Source organism: Mustelus asterias, chromosome 20 (genome assembly GCF_964213995.1).
Source record: "Mustelus asterias chromosome 20, sMusAst1.hap1.1, whole genome shotgun sequence".
In the NCBI taxonomy this organism is placed as follows: domain Eukaryota; kingdom Metazoa; phylum Chordata; class Chondrichthyes; order Carcharhiniformes; family Triakidae; genus Mustelus; species Mustelus asterias.
In genome coordinates, this window is record NC_135820.1 from 18,472,576 (window position 1) to 18,489,620 (window position 17,045).

Here is a 17,045-nt window from a genome sequence, read left to right on the forward strand (position 1 = left end):
ATGATTGCCCTACTATTAAACATTGAAACAGTGGCTGTAGAAATAGTGGATGCATTGGTGGTCATCTTCCAGGATTCTATGGACTCTGGAACAGTCAGTGCAGATTGGAAGGTAGCTAATGTCACTCCAATATTCAAAAAGGCAGGGAGATAGAAAACAGGGAATTATAGACCAGAAAGCAAAATATCGGTAGTGGGGAAAATCCTCGAATGCATTATCAAGGACTTTATAGCGGAGCATTTAGAAAGCAGTGGCAGGATCAGACAGAGTCAGCATGGATTTATGAAGGGGAAATCATGCTTGACAAATCTGTTGGAATTCTTTGAAGATGTAACTAGTAGAGTTGACAAGAGGGAGTCAGTCAATGTGGTATATTTGGACTTTCAAAGTGTTTGACAAAGTCTTGCGTAAAAGATTATCGTGCAAGATCAAAGCGCATGGGATTGGGGGAAGTGTATTGAGATGGATAGAAAACTGATTGGCAGAGAGGAAACAAAAAATAGGATTAATGGGTCCTTTTCAAATTGGCAGGCACTGATCCCTGTGGGGTGCCACAGGGATCGGTGCTGGGATTCCAGCTGTTCACAATATATATTAATGATTTGGAAGAGGGAACAAAATGTAACATCTCAAAGTTTGCAGGTGACACTAAGTTGGGTGGGAGGGTGAACTGTGATGAGGATGCAGAGATCTTGCAGCATGATCTGGATAGGTTGGGTGAGTGGGCTAATCAATGGCAGATGCAATATAATTTGGATAAATGTGAGGTTATTCACTTTGGAAGCAAAAACAAGAAGGCAGATTACTACCTGAATGGCTGTAAATTGGGAGAGGGGAGTGTGCAGCAGGACCTGGGTGTCCTTGTGCACTAGTCGCTGAAAGTAAGTATGCAGGTGCAGCAGGCGGTAAAGAAGGAAAATGGTATGTTGGCCTTCATTGCAAGAGACTTCGAGTATAGGAGCAGGGATGTGTTGTTGCAACAGGGCCTTGGTGAGGCCACACCTAGAGTATTGTGTGCAGTTTTGGTGTCCTTTTCTGAGGAAGGATGTTCTTGCTCTCCAGGGAGGGCAGCGAAGGTTTACCAGGCTGATTTCGGGGATGGTGGGACTGATGTATGAGGAGAGATTGACTAGGTTAGGATTGTTTATGCTGGAGTTCAGACGAATGAGGGAAAATCTCATAGAGACTTATAAAATTCTAACAGGACGAGACCGGGTGGATGCAGGGAGGATGTTCCCGATGGTGGGGGAGTCCAGAACCAGGGTCACAGTCTGAGGATTCGGGGTAGACCAGTTAGGACGGAGGTGAGGAGACATTTCTTCACCCAAAGAGTGGTGAGCCTGTGGAATTCATGTGCTAAAACATTGAATATATTCAATGGGATCAAAGCTAATGGGGAGAAACAGGATTAGGCTGTTGAGTTGGATGATGAGCCATGATCGTGATGAATGGCGGAGCAGGCTCGAAGGGTCAGATGGCCTCCTCCTGATCCTACCTTCTATGTTTCTATGTTTTTCTATGTTTCTATGTAACAGGAGTAGGTCTTTCAGCCTGTTTTTAGATTGTGGCTAATATGTACCTCAGCTCTGTTTTATCATCCTTTTGATCCATATTCCTTGATTTCCTTACCCTGATTGTGGTAAGCTGCCCCTCCTATACTTTCTCAATTTGATGGCAGTTTTTGCATTGTTGACCATATCATCCTCCTACAACACTCCTGCTCCATTGTTCAGTTGGAGGGGAACATCCTAGGTTAACGATTGCAGTGTTGAGCACACTGAAAACAAAAGAGTTGTATCAAGTCCAAGTAATCAATTGAATTTCAATTTAAATTTGACTCACCTAAATACGTTCATATGTTCTACACACACCCTTGAAATGCGGCATATATATTTTTTAAACTCTGTGTGAAAACTACAGCTATTTCCTGCCTTTGGTTCACTGAGTTAAACAGCTTGAAGCGCTGGCAATGCAAACTGGCTCTCACTATATTACATAAACAGCAAATATTTTATTTTCCAGTTCAAACCACCGACTATCTGAGAGATTCTAGTTGATTGTTGCTTTGGTAGCAATTCCTACACTCAAAACTCTGTGGCTCATTACTGTCTTTCTTTCAGAAGCACAGCCCTGGAGGTTGGAGATTATCTGTTTTGAAATAGTGGCCAAGTATATGTTGACCATTTAAATTTCTTGTTAATTGGAGCTGCTTTCAAGCTGCTGACTGTGGTACTAGGATTTGAATTATAACAGATTTTATGTATAGTAATATTTTGGGTTTCAAAAGCAAGGTGCTGTCGATGTTGAAAGTCTGAAATAAAAAGAGAGAATGCCAGAAACACTCTGAGTCTGGCAGAGTTTGTGGACAGAGAAACCAAGTTAATGTTTCCGGTCAACCCATGATGAAACAACAGAATTTGTTTTGAATGTGCAACTTGCTGCCAGTGGAAGTGGTTGAAGCAAAGAGTATAAATGCACTGAAGGAGAAGCCAGATGAACCTATGAGAGAGAAGGGAATAGAGGGTTACAGTGATGGATTTAGATGAGTAAGGATGGGAGGAGGCTCGAATGGAGCTTAACTTTGGGCATGGACTGGTTTCTGCTTCTTCTGCTTTAGTTGTGTCAACATCCTGGATTTGTAACCATCTTCTGCCAATGTTTATCTGGGTAACACTAGTTCAACTAAGTATGGTCTGCCGAAATGGTAACCCTAGTAATGAACAGTAAGTAGCCTCACAACACTAGGTTAAGTCCAACAGGTTTATTTGGTAGCACGAGCTTTCGGAGCACTGCCCCTTCATCAGGTGAGTAACCTGGTGTTGTGAGACTGCTTACTGTGCCTACCCCAGTCCAATGCCGGCATCGCCACATCATGGCTAATAATGAAAACTTTGAAATGGAAATAATCTAACGATGGGTTTTGAAGATTTCCAGTGACGGAGCTGTGACTGTCCTTTGGCAGCTTGTTCCACTTTGGGATTGCCCTTGGGCAGAAAGATTGGTTGGGCAGAATGGTCGGTTACTATGCTGTACAGAACCTATACAATGAGCAGTGAATGCAGCATACCAGGTTGATGGAGCTATATATAAATTGCTGTCTCATGCAGGAGCAGTGTTTTTATTCTTTCATGGGATGTAGGATGGGTTGCTGGCAAGGGCCGCATTTATTGCCTGTCTCTAATCCTTAAGAAGGAGGTTAAAAGCCACGCCCTTGAAACACTGCAGTCCACCTGGTGCAGGTACAACAAAAGTGCTGTTAGGAAGGGGGGTTCCAGGACTTTCCCACACTGACAGTGAAGGAGTAATGAAACAATTCCAAGTCAGGGTGGTGTAAGCCTTGGAGAGGAAGTTGCAGATTGTGGTGTTTCCATCACCATGCACAGTCATGTGGAAATAGGTAAATGAATAGAGACTGTATCTTGTGGCCTTGCATGGGAAGTGTTGGGAGAGGAGAGCAGGTAATAGGAACGTTGAAAATAACGAATCAGAATGCCACAAGAAGCAGTCTCATCGAGAAGTGAGAATGGAGGGGGGAGGGGCAAGATAGGATTGTGCTGGAGGTTGTGCAAGTGGCAGATGGCAATTCTTTGTGGAGGCTGGTGGGGGTGGAAGTTGGGGTGGACGTTAAGGTTGTGGAAGACGCTAAACCTTTTTTGCAAGGGAGGAGGAGGAGGAGTGAGGGCAGACGCGTGGGAAATGGAATAGATTAATTTAAGGATCTTTTCAACTTGGTTACAGTTAAAGGAAGGCATTGCATAAGTTCTGATATTGACATTATTGTAGCCAATAATTTGCTGTCAGAATACTTTGTGCACAAATGCGGTAGCAACTAAATTAAATAAAAACCTAAAAGTTATTATTTGGGACGTGATGTTCTGCCATTAGCTTCACAACAACAGCATCTTGCTCACCATCGAAACCAATTGAATGATGTGAAGTTGCAGTGCAAACTAAATCAGATGAAAACTAAATGCACCACAGAACGTTCGGGCTGCTCTGAAATGACAAGTCTTTTGGAGCCATTTAAAGTCAGTCATTATTTAATTAATCTAGATTAGTGATCAGATTATTTTAATGATGCGTTAGTCTTTAATTACTACCAATGAAACTCCCTAGCATTGAAAATGAACTATTACCATAGATGGCAGCATGTAAATCGACCATGAAGCCTCCAGAAATCCTTCTGAAAAAGGGGGTTGACTTATATGCCAAGTGAAAAATACGAATCACTGGTGTGGATGGTCACCGTTTGATATGTGAAAAGAAGCGTAATGATAATTCAAATTAATGTAGCATAGTTTATTGGATTAATTATTTGTGCAAAGGTACCTTTAACTACAACCAAAGCATTTTAAAGCCATCAAGTACTTGTCTTTGGCATCTGACACTGAGTTCATTGAACTAATTCTGAGTCAGTTTGGTTATGGATTCATTATGAGGATCCCTCTGTCTGGATCAGATGTGACATTGTCGCTTTAAAATCGTCCTTCCACTACAAATCGTACATCTTGTACCATCTACAAGATGCACTGCAAGAAGTCACCAAAACTCCTTTAGACAGCACCTTCCAAATCCACGGCCGCTACAATCTAGAACACAAGGACACCAGACACTTGGAAACATATCACCATTCTTTCACTGTCACTGTATCTCCCTCTTTAATGGACATTCGCTGCAGTGGTTCAAGAAGGCAGCTAACCACCTTCTCCAGGACTAATAGGAACTGGCAGTAAATGCTGGCCTAGCCAGCGACACCCACATTCCGTAATTGAATTTTAAAAATAGATGCTCTCATTTTTCAATGATCTGATGACACTTGATGCACTAACCACATCCCACGATTTGACAACCAAATATCACCATACATGTTTCCACTCCTTGTGAATGTTTTTTCCCCATCAACCATCCACTTCTTCCATTCAGTATGAACATGATTCTTGAATGGCTTGTTGAGGCATGCATTCAAAGATGTTAGACCCTCTGGCATAACTGCAGGGTGGATGTGGATGTGATTTCTTTGCAGGCATCTCTAGTCCTTATCAGTTATATGGATTCTGAACATATCCCACCCTAATAAACTGCATTCTTTACGTAAACTATCAGGATACCTATTTCACACATTATCAATCCATAGCCTCTCTCCATCACAATCTAGCCAGCTATTGTCATAGACATGCGCAAAAATTCCTGGAGGGAACTTAATGTTTGGCATGGTTTTATGTTTGAAAATTAGCGCTGGCTTTAATTTTGTTCAGTCAGCCATTCCAGCTAATGCCAGCATAAATCTTGTCTTCTCATCGTCCCCTCTCATTTTCACTAGAAACTTTCCAGTTTAGCTGCTGGGCAAATCAGAATTCACTGGTGTTTCATCCACATTGCTGCTGAGCGATATGATAGGTACTCACATCTTTGCTGCATCACTGGAAACTGATCATTTTGACATCAAGGTATTTTGGTAGTCTGAGCAATTTTGGTCTTTGACGGCAATGAAAGCCTGTTTTGTTCTAAACAGTATCTATAGGTGTTGGTCTGAAACCTCTGCTAAACTCTGTTTGATTTGGCTTAAGGAGGTCTTGTGGTGCAATGGGTAGCATCCCTGCCCCTGAACCAGAAGCTCTGGATTCAAGTCCCACCCCAGGACTTGATGGCCTAGGATGGAGGGTGTGTTCATAATATGGCCAAACAGGTTGATTATCAGTTTGTGAATCCTTCCAATATACCAGTGGTCGGTGCTATGAGTGGGAGGGATTCTTGGTCAGCCATGTGATGGAGAGATATTGTAGCCTCTTCCAAAGGATTTACACTCGTGTTCCCTCCCTGTGAGACCAGCTGTATTTCCAGCAATGTGTGTTTCAAAATATCATTGTGGTGGAATGGACAAAAGCAAATGTAGCTCCCAGCTGATGTAATTCGATTCACTCCAAATGCGGGTAATGACCCTTTTAGGCAGAGAGCTATGAAGCATTTGCACTGAAATTAGTTTCTCCATTGCAACCACAAGCAAGCCATTTCATCCTTCTCACACAACACTTATTCTATTCTTTCATCCCTCCCATATCACTCCCTTCTGATGCCATTTCTATCCCCCATTCCAATCCTATGTTAACCTATCCCATATTTCAAAATTTCCATGCCCTTCTTTGCTCCATCCACACCACTGCAGGGTGTTCCCATTCCTGTCTAAGATGCCAATCCCCCTGCCTCCCACCAATGCAACTTCTCACTGCATCAGCCCCACCCTGGCTACTATTTTTGTTGAACTTGTTGCTGGGCTCCCTTTAGCTTCTGCTGTGTCTTTTCCCCACTAGCTCCCTAACCCCTGCCACCAGCAATTGTGTGGAGTTGCCGACGTTGGACTGGGGTGAACACAGTAAGAAGTCTCACAACACCAGCAATTGTTGGCATTCTTGACAACCTCGCACCTTCTCGTTGATGCCGCATAAGAGCTGATATGTCTCACTTCAGCAACCACTAACCAAAGCACTCAGAAAAATGAAACTGTTTTTTGGGTGGGGGATGGTTTGTCATATAGCATGTGGAAAAATGCAGGTTTGAGCCCTGCTTTTCACATTTTCTGATCTCTCGATCTGTATCAGAAGTTGAAATATTTCCTATCTGTAGCGGGGGAGGGTGGGGTGATGGTGAGGGTGAAGAGAGTGAGTGAGGAAAGTCATGAAGTATACTTGTAACATGTCCTTTTTCCTTGGACATGCTACAAGTGTCTAACATATCTTTTTAACTGGTATGTGAGGTCTTTATTGAAGAAGCATCTATAATGCTTAGATATTGTTCTGATATGAAATGAATATGCTGTTGTAACGTGAAGACAGTTTGAAGGTCGTGATTTAGTGCCTCGACTCCATTTCAGGCACTGATACATTCTCTTTTGTAGGATATTAAAAAGTGCTCAGTAACGGAAACCTCCCTCTTCCAGGTTCAGTGATCCCTGTCATTTCATGCTGTTGATTTGCTTACGGAGTCGTGACTCATGTGATTTTAAAGTCTAGTTTGATTTGCTGATGAGCAAAACTGTTGTCAGGTTGTGATATTTGGAACACACTATTCCTAAAATCCTGAAATGGATAAGGGCTATAAGCTTCCGTGCTGTAAAGAAGGCTCTGTGACTGTTGAATGAATGCTCTTGCTGATCCTGTTGCCAGTGGTTTGGTGCAGTTCTTTCTGGGTGAAAAAGGCATGTGGAAAAAGCAAACAGTTTTTTCTCATGAACATTCAGATTTCAAAGCATAATACACTTTGAAGGCAAAGACAATGATGCCTGCTTTCTGTTTGTACATTCAGCACTGTTTTTTTATAACATTGGTTTAAAACCACATGTTCACACGATGTAGACATAAGCTGTGTCCACGCTGTGGGGACACGAGCTGAATTTATTTGCTTTGGAAATACTTGAGGCAACGAAACTGCAAACGTTGTTCCTGTGCTAGTTCTGGTTTTTAGAGTACAGTGTATGCTCGACACGTGTTTGGATTATTTGTAAAGTTTAAATAATTCTTTTTAGATCTTGTTTCCTTTCTATCTGAGTACAGTGACATCTCTGACAGGTCTGACGCAGTTACTGAAGACAGGTTAATGTGACACATTTCAGGTTGATTGTGAAATGAAATGTTTTTGGATCGAATTGGGTTCGTTGCATTGACATGTTTCACTTCCTGTACATGAACACTGCAATAACTGTATGAATTAGTGCTGCTTTTCTACATTCCAATCTATAACACTCCCATTTGACCGTTTCATTGTCATGCCTCACTACGGTTATAGTTTTAGCAAGTCCCAGCTTTCAGAGGTGGAGATGGATTGATGTTAAATACTTGAGTTTAAAAATAGACATCTTACCTTGCACCACATCACATTGATGTGAAATGACAGCAAGCTTTGTGATTAGTCATTCTGTGGAGCACCATTCTGGGAAAACATTTTGAGTTTGATGTGAATCCACCGACACTGCCTTCACCGATCAGCTACATGCTGCATTTTCTCCTAGTAAAGATCATTTTGTCGCAAGCAAGCAGCACTTCCATAGCTGGCGGCTCCAGTCAACATCAGCAGTTGATTTAGTGAAGGAGTTGTTTCTGAGAATTGACTCGGAAGAGGGAGGAGTTTTTAGCACCGTGCGGATTGGTTATCATCATTGCATCAGTCAATTACTTATGACTGCTAGCTGCATGACTAACCTGCTGTTAATAAGATTGCAACAGGCAACTGTTTTAAACAAAAAACATTTGACTTGATAGATAAGGATTGTATGAGAGATTTAATTCTTCTCTCGCCTTCCACTACTGTCTTTCTCCACCAGTGTCTACCTTGTTCTTCCTGTTCTACTGGCACGATAGTGGTCCTCTGAATTTTGTTCATACTAAAACTCTGCGTGCCATCTGAATGTACTCATGTGTTTACCAGCTCTGACTAATCCTCGTGCTCCAACTCCCTGCCTTCAAATTGGCAAACCAGCTCTTTAACCTGAAGCAGAATAATAGTTACTCATTTTTGTTGCCTTCCAAATCCAGAGTGGCACAGTGGTTAGCACTGCTGCCTCACAGCGCCAGGGACCCGGGTTCAATTCCGGCCTCGAGTGACTGTCTGTGTGGAGTTTGCACATTCTCTCTGTGTCTGCGTGGGTTTCCTCCGGGTGCTCCAGTTTCCTCCGATAGTCCAAAAATGCACGGGCTAGGTTGATTGGTAATTGCTGCTTAGTGTCAGGGGGTTAGTAGGGTAAATATGTGGGGTTATGGGGATAGGGCCTGTTTGGGATTGTAGTCGGTGCAGACTTGATGGGCCGAATGACCTCCTCCTTGCACTGTAGAGATTCTATGATGCTGCTGACATGTTTGAGAAGCTGTATTCAGCAGTATAAATGTGAAGAGGTTGGCCACCTGCCCCTGAATGACAGAAGCACCAAATATAAAAATGCCTTGCAATGTTCTCATATTTCTGGAGTCATGACGCTTTCCTTTGCATCCTACTTAACTTCTGCTTTCCTGAAATTTTAGAGCCTTCAAAATCCTGACCTCCAGTTTTCCCTACTTTAATTTTAAGTCTTTAAAAAAGATTCCGCAATTTATGTCACCTCGCAACTGCTTTCTGATTTCATAGAAACCCTACAGCGCAGAAGGAGACGATTCAGCCCATCAACTCTGCACCGACAAGAATCCCACCTCGGCCCTATACCTGTAATCCCACATATTTACCCACTAATCCCTCTTACCTATGCATCCCGGGGCACTAAGGGGCAATTTAGCATGCCAATGCACCTAACCCGCACATCTTTTGGACTGACCTCAAATTTTCTCCTAACCTTTTACAATTGAGTTTAAAACCAAGGTTGAAACTATTCCCAGATCGGTTTCTGTTCCAAGATAGCCTCTTTTCAATTTTGCTGTGCATAAGACTAGTGAACAAAGAACAGTGCAGCACAGAAACAGGCCCTTCAGCCCTCCAAGCCCATGCCAATCACAATGCCCTAACTAAACTGAAGCACAAGCTTCTGCCCTTACCTGTCTGTATCCCTCTATTCGCTCCTTATTCAGTAATACAAAGAACAAAGAACAATACAGCACAGGAACAGGCCCTTCGGCCCTCCAAGCCCGCGCCGCTCCCTGGTCCAAACTAGACCATTCTTTTGTATCCCTCCATTCCCACTCCGTTCATATGGCTGTCTAGATAAGTCTTAAACGTTCCCAGTGTGTCCGCCTCCACCACCTTGCCTGGCAGCGCATTCCAGGCCCCCACCACCCTCTGTGTAAAATATGTCCTTCTGATATCTGTGTTAAACCTCCCCCCCTTCACCTTGAACCTATGACCCCTCGTGAACGTCACCACCGACCTGGGGAAAAGCTTCCCACCGTTCACCCTATCTATGCCTTTCATAATTTTATACACCTCTATTAAGTCTCCCCTCATCCTCCGTCTTTCCAGGGAGAACAACCCCAGTTGACCCAATCTCTCCTCATAACTAAGCCCCTCCATACCAGGCAACATCCTGGTAAACCTCCTCTGTACTCTCTCCAAAGCCTCCACGCCCTTCTGGTAGTGTGGCGACCAGAACTGGACGCAGTATTCCAAATGCGGCCGAACCAACGTTCTATACATCTGCAACATCAGACCCCAACTTTTATACTCTATGCCCCGTCCTATAAAGGCAAGCATGCCATATGCCTTCTTCACCACCTTCTCCACCTGTGACGTCACCTTCGAGGATCTGTGGACTTGCACAGATTGATACTGATTAACTAGTAATGATTGATAACGGTAAAAGCTGTATAAAATAATCTGCCAATACAAGATGACATCACACCAAGCAGTTTTTTAATAATGTATTAGTCACAAGTAGGCTTACATTAAATAACACTGCAATGAAGTTACTGTGAAAAGCCCTTAGTCACCAAGCTCCGGCGCCTGTTCGGGTACACTGAGGGAGAATTTAGCACAGCCAATGCAACCAATACGTCTTTCGGACTGTGGGAGGAAACTAGGAGGAAACCCACGCAGACACTGGGAGAACATGCAGATTCCGCATAGACAGTAACCCAAGCCAGGAATCGAACCCAGGTGCCTGGCACTGTGAAGCAGCAATGCTAACCACTGTGCCACCATACTGCCCAAGACAGGAGCTGAAACAGGCCCGTATTGATTTAAGAACAGTTTGTTTTTATATAATGTAAGCAACCAAATCAATTGTGGGAGGAGTAACTTCAACTTGTCGCGTTAGTAATAAGACAATGAGAAGAAACTGAAGAGGAAATCTACTGTTGGAAATAAACTCTTAATACGAACTGTGAAAATCTTTAAATTCTTCAGTAGATTAATAAGTAAACCTGTGCACATTTTGACCCCAAATGGCATAAAGTATCGGAAAATGATGGCAGCATTGTTAATGTTTAACTACTCTTCCTAACAGAAATTAATTAGTATGGATCAGCACATCTTGATTGCTGTTCTTTGTTCAAAAGTCTGATGTTACTGTTTGAGAGCACATTTCCACTCCATCTGACGAAGGAGCAGTGCTCCGAAAGCTTATGGTATTTGCTACCAAATAAACCTGTTGGACTTTAACCTGGTGTTGCAAAGACTTCTTACCGTGTCCACCCCAGTCCAACGCCGGCATCTCCACATCGTTACAGAAGTCTACAGTTCTTATCTACACTGCTAGAGCCGGCTGCTTTCAGAATGCACGCAAAATGCACATATGTATTGAGTTTGAATTTCAAAATTATTATCTGGGTTCTTCAGTGTATTTCACATTTTGCTTCTCTTGAATTTTGCTCCCCGCTACAAAAATTCTCCTGTCTTTCTGTTGAAGGTGTAATGAGCAAGAAAAATTCAGGCTTGAACCATTGTTACTGACGTTAATGCTGTGGTGTTGCCCTTCTGCTAAGACTGCTCAATAACAACACACACTGCTTGCAATGCAGGTCTGGTGCAGCTGACGACAACAACAGTACATGCACACCAGTCTGGACTATAAACAGAAAGTGATTAACTGCCAACACCTCAAGAATGACCCTGTTTATCAATCTGTTACATGTGCGTGTTTTGCACGTAGCCAATTGGTGGTAATGTTCCTCATGTATTGGAGAATGTAAAAGCAAACTACATGAAAGCTGTTAGGAAAAATGCAAATTCTGAAGACTCCGAATTGGTGGTGTGTTTCTAGTGAAGTAAAGTCCTACACCCCCAAGATCATTTTCAACTTCTATCACTTCTAATGTTACTCAAATATAATGGATTTTTGATTTTTTTTTAAAAAAGAGGCAAAGGAATCCCAGATGTGTCTTAATCACCCCTAAATCCAAAGAAGATGGCATTTCAAATCCCATGCCTTGATCCCGTAGCAGAGATAATGTACTGCAAAATCCACCCTTGCACTCAACACTGTTGCCCCCTTTCCTGACCTTTCCTACGGTTAAGGCCGAATGAATCAGGAGGTTTGAAGCTGCAAGTCCGAATGCTGAACTTGCTCGCGATGTGCACGGGCATGGCACTAAGAAACAGAAGGAATGTGGCTGAGTCTCATTCCTATATCATAATTCTCTGGAATCGTATGACTACCAGCATGGTACGGGCGTGTCTGACCCATTATCCCCATGTTTGCTGAGGTCCTTTGAATAGTGAGACATCTGGGAATAACTCGGGATGAATGAGTCATGGGAACTCTCAGGGTACCTGGCACAAAGAAAGATAATGTGCTTCTGATGATCACACACCAGTTGAACACTGATGGCGTGGAATGATTTGCAGTTAATGAACATCAGGTGTTGCTACCATGGAGCTCTCAAAGCTACATGTGTGCAATCAATTGCACCCTGTACTCAAAGAACAATACAGCAGAGGAACAGGCCCTTCGGCCCTCCAAGCCCGTGCCACTCCCTGGTCCAAACTAGACCTTTCTTTTGTATCCCTCCATTCCCACTCCGTTCATGTGGCTGTCTAGATAAGTCTTAAATGTTCCCAGTGTGTCCGCCTCCACCACCTTGCCTGGCAGCGCATTCCAGGCCCCCATCACCCTCTGTGTAAAATATGTCCTTCTGATATCTGTGTTAAACCTCCCCCCCTTCACCTTGAACCTATGACCCCTCGTGAACGTCACCACCGACCTGGGGAAAAGCTTCCCACCGTTCACCCTATCTATGCCTTTCATAATTTTATACACCTCTATTAAGTCTCCCCTCATCCTCCGTCTTTCCAGGGAGAACAACCCCAGTTTACCCAATCTCTCCTCATAACTAAACCCCTCCATACCAGGCAACATCCTGGTAAACCTCCTCTGTACTCTCTCCAAAGCCTCCACGTCCTTCTGGTAGTGCGGCGACCAGAACTGGACGCAGTATTCCAAATGCGGCCGAACCAACGTTCTATACATCTGCAACATCAGACCCCAACTTTTATACTCTATGCCCCGACCTATAAAGGCAAGCATGCCATATGCCTTATTCACTACCTTCTCCACCTGTGACGTCACCTTCAAGGATCTGTGGACTTGCACACCCAGGTCCCTCTGCGTATCTACACCCTTAATGGTTCTGCCATTTATCGTATAGCTCCCCCCTACGTTAGTTCTACCAAAATGCATCACTTCGCATTTATCTAGATTGAACTCTGCCATTTCTTTGCCCAAATTTCCAGCCTATCTATATCCTTCTGTAGCCTCTGACAATGTTCCTCACTATCTGCAAGTCCAGCCATTTTCGTGTCATCCGCAAACTTACTGATCACCCCTGTTACACCTTCTTCCAGATCGTTTATATAAATCACAAACAGCAGAGGTCCCAATACAGAGCCCTGCGGGACACCACTAGTCACAGGCATCCAGCCGGCAAAAGACCCTTCCACTACCACCCTCTGTCTTCTGTGACCAAGCCAGTTCTCCACCCATCTAGCCACTTCCCCCTTCATCCCAAGAGATCCAACCTTTTGCACCAACCTACCATGAGGGACTTTGTGAAATGCTTTACTAAAGTCCATATAGACGACATCCACGGCCCTTCCCTCGTCAACCATTCTAATCTCTTCAAAAAATTCCACCAGGTTAGTGAGGCATGAACTTCCTCTCTCAAAACCATGCTGACTATCGTTAATGAGTTTATTCCTTTCTAAATGTGCATACATCCTATCTCTAAGAATCCTCTCCAACAACTTCCCGACCACGGACGTCAAGCTCACCGGCCTATAATTTCCCGGGTTATCCTTCCTACCCTTCTTAAATAACGGGACCAGATTAGCTATCCTCCAATCCTCTGGGACCTCACCTGTGTCCAGTGACGAGACAAAGATTTGCGTCAGAGGCCCAGCGATTTCATCTCTCGTCTCCCTGGGCAGCCTTGGATAGATTCCATCAGGCTCTGGGGATTTGTCAGTCTTTATATTCCCTAAAAAACCTAACACTTCCTCCCTTGTAATGGAGACTTTCTCTAACGGGTCAACTCTCCCCTCCGAGACACTCCCAGTCAACACATCCCTCTCCTTTGTGAATACTGACGCAAAGTATTCATTTAGGATCTCCCCTACTTCTTTGGGCTCTAAGCATAATTCCCCACTTTTGTCCCTGAGAGGTCTGATTTTTTTCCCTGACAACCCTTTTGTTCCTAACGTATGAATAAAATGCCTTGGGATTCTCCTTAATCCTGACTGCCAAGGACATTTCATGACCCCTTTTTGCCCTTCTAATTCCTCGTTTGAGGTCTTTCCTACTTTCTTTGTATTCCTCCAGAGCTCCCTCTGTTTTTAGCTGCCTGGACCTAACGTACGCCTCTCTTTTCTTTTTGACCAATCCCTCAATTTCCCTGGATATCCACGGTTCTCGAATCCTACCCTTCCTATCCTTCTTTTTTACAGGCACATGCCTATCCTGCAGCCCTAACAACTGTTCCTTAAAAGACTCCCACATGCCAGATGTGGATTTACCCTCAAACAGCCTCTCCCAATCAACAGCTGCCAATTTCTGCCTAATCCCACTAAAGTTAGCCTTCCCCCAACTCAAGGGAAGCCTGAGATAGCTGCAAACCTCAGAAATCCAGCAACCTAGATCTAACATGTGTGAACTTCACACAATGATGTGCCTCACTATTCAGGGCATCTGTTACTTCATTGATACATTTATGTACTGAAGATTGCAATGCCACGTAGGTTTTCTGTGGATGCCTGGAACAATCCACAGGCAAACAGATCGAGAGCAGTTGTGACCTTTAGGGTCACTGGAAGGAATGTCCTCCCAGTCCTTGGGCGTTACATCCTCCTGCAGATATGATCCAATCCCTCTCTTGACAAGTACAAATGTGCACAACATTGTCTATTGCTCACCTCTCAAAACTGTGCTTGGCGGCACTGGACCTTTCCCTCCTCAATCAGATTACTGCCATCAGGAGAGCAGCATTGAATGCAGGCTCCATTATTTAATCCTCCCTTATCCTGAGGACTAATTGATGCAAGAGATGAATAAACACTGGGCAACATAGCATACTTCCCACTTGTCGACACAAAGCTATTGTCATGTCCTACAGCTGTGTCCTTGCTAATAGCTTTTCCCTGATGTAGCCTTGTGGCTGAGGTACAAACTCTCATATCTCGGTAACAATGATGCCAACCCTGATACTTGACATCTCCAATTCTATGGAGCTTGGGAAAGGTTTGGACGCCTTACCAAAGGCACTCCTACAATCTCTGATATGCTATGCTGATATTGCACTTCAGCAATGGCTAGGTGTCCTTTGGCCCAACATCCATGCCAATTGGGTGTAGCAGCTATGCTTCTTGAATGATTTGCTGCATTTTCCAATCTCGCATACCTTCTTTTAAAAGTCAAATAGAGCGACTGTATCATGAGGCCAGTGACTCCTGCAGTCTCTGGTTAAAGCACAACTAAAGGCAATGGCTCCAATTTACCTCCTCAAGGAAAGTCTTCCTTTTTTCTCTCAACTGTGACTCCACCCCAATGTTGAAACTTGAAGCAGATTGAGGGTGTCCACTGAAATAGGCTCCTGAGTGCGGCCTTGGACTCTCCCCACACTAACTTAACTGTGCAAAATCTTTTCCAGTGTTGATTTTAACTGTGCAACAATTTTGACTTTATTAAAAACACTCAAGTTAAAGAAACAATTCTTACACAATAAGTTAAGTCAACTTTCCCCAAACTAGGCTAATTGCCTGAGAAATAGATACTACCAGCCTAGTGAAGTTGACTAGGCTGTTGAATTCAATTCGCTGATCTCACGGCCATGGATGAATTCAGGGTCTTCTTGATATGAAGTTGGATTTTGCAAGCCCCCTTGCATCATCCCAGGTCACAGTAGGTTGGTTGAGTCTTTCCTGCAGCTTGTCTTGAGATGTCTTTTTTCACCCCTCTTCGAGCCCTTCTGGAATGTTCTCTGGCTTTCATGGACAGGGCAGGGGTCTCAGCACCCAATGAGGTTAGGCCAGGTCATCCTAGCTGTTCATATCCCCTTTCAGGATCTGGGTAATAAAAAGTCTGGCTTAAACTTGGGAATACACATTCATAATGTCTTCCTCTATTATTCTGGCTGAGTATTGTTGTACCTGTTAATTCTCAGATACTTTCAACCAGTTTACTTACTCCAAGGTTTTACCCCGATGCCCTTATTTGCAAGGTGGACAAAGGACAAGCACAAGTAAAGGTTCAACAAGTTTATTAATAACACTATTAACCCTTAAATTACCCACATAAAACAAGAGGATATCCCAGCAGATTCAAGTATACTACCCGTAAAGATGGTTTGGTTAAACTGCAGGCCCGATTCTCTGAGTCCCTCTGGTCTGTCGTCACGAAGGTGAGTCTCGATGGCCGCTTCTTCCTTCCTTCCTTCTCTGGTCAGTCTTCCGAATGGTCACGGCCGTCTCCCCTGTCGAGTCTTCGCTGCAGTGTGCCTCTGAGTGTGTCCCTTTATCCCTAGCCTGCTTGCCTTTCCAGAAACTTCTCTGGCTTCCAGCCAATGAGGTCCCAGGAGGGGGTTCCAATACCCAGTGGGTTTCTTGATGTCTGCCTGACAGGACACCAGGGTCCGCCCCCCCAGGTTTCTTGATGTCTGCCTGACAGGACACCAGGGTCCGCCCCCCAGGTGTCCATCTCCATGTTGTTGAACTTGTTATTAGGTAAGGTTTCTACAGGATCTCTTGGTGACAGAAAGTCTGGCCCGATCTGGGCTTCTAACAATAGACCGATGCATTTCAATGAGGTGCCGTGATCTCCTGCTAAGTCTCAAGTAGAGTGTAACGACCTTTGATGGGTGGTTGATGGGTCAGGCCCAGACACATTTGTGTATTGTACAATTGGCCTGCCTGAGGTTTGACTGTGTTTGATTTCAATGTGCCTAATTCTTTAATTTAGGATATCCAATTTTATCAGCCTTAAAACTAGGCCCTGTTTATATCACCACAGTATCTCTTGATGGACTTCAAGCCATAAGGACTCTTCCATTGCTGAGTTTGAGCATCTCTACTCAATATGTAAGAGCTCCAGATTCTGGTTTTGGATCGTGATGACTCTTCCATTGTTAAGGTCAAGCACCTCTGTTCAA

At 43.9% G+C, this 17,045-nt stretch overlaps 2 protein-coding genes across 4 annotated transcripts in view; one reads left to right on the forward strand and one right to left on the reverse strand.

Annotated features, from left to right (window-relative positions):
* The window catches only part of gcnt7 (glucosaminyl (N-acetyl) transferase family member 7), a 420,025-nt gene extending 411,911 nt beyond the window's left edge, over window positions 1–8,114 (reverse strand). For 2 of the 3 annotated variants that reach the window (XR_013500278.1, XM_078236306.1), the window contains exon 1: window positions 7,855–8,114. The gene's annotated coding sequence lies outside the window, so the exon portion shown is untranslated. Of the gene's footprint in view, window positions 1–1,629; window positions 1,778–7,854 lie in introns of all 3 variants that reach the window. The other variant, XM_078236307.1, reaches the window with a different exon arrangement.
* The window catches only part of rtf2 (replication termination factor 2), a 166,301-nt gene that overhangs the window by 59,880 nt on the left and 89,376 nt on the right, over window positions 1–17,045 (forward strand). The window lies entirely within an intron of this gene.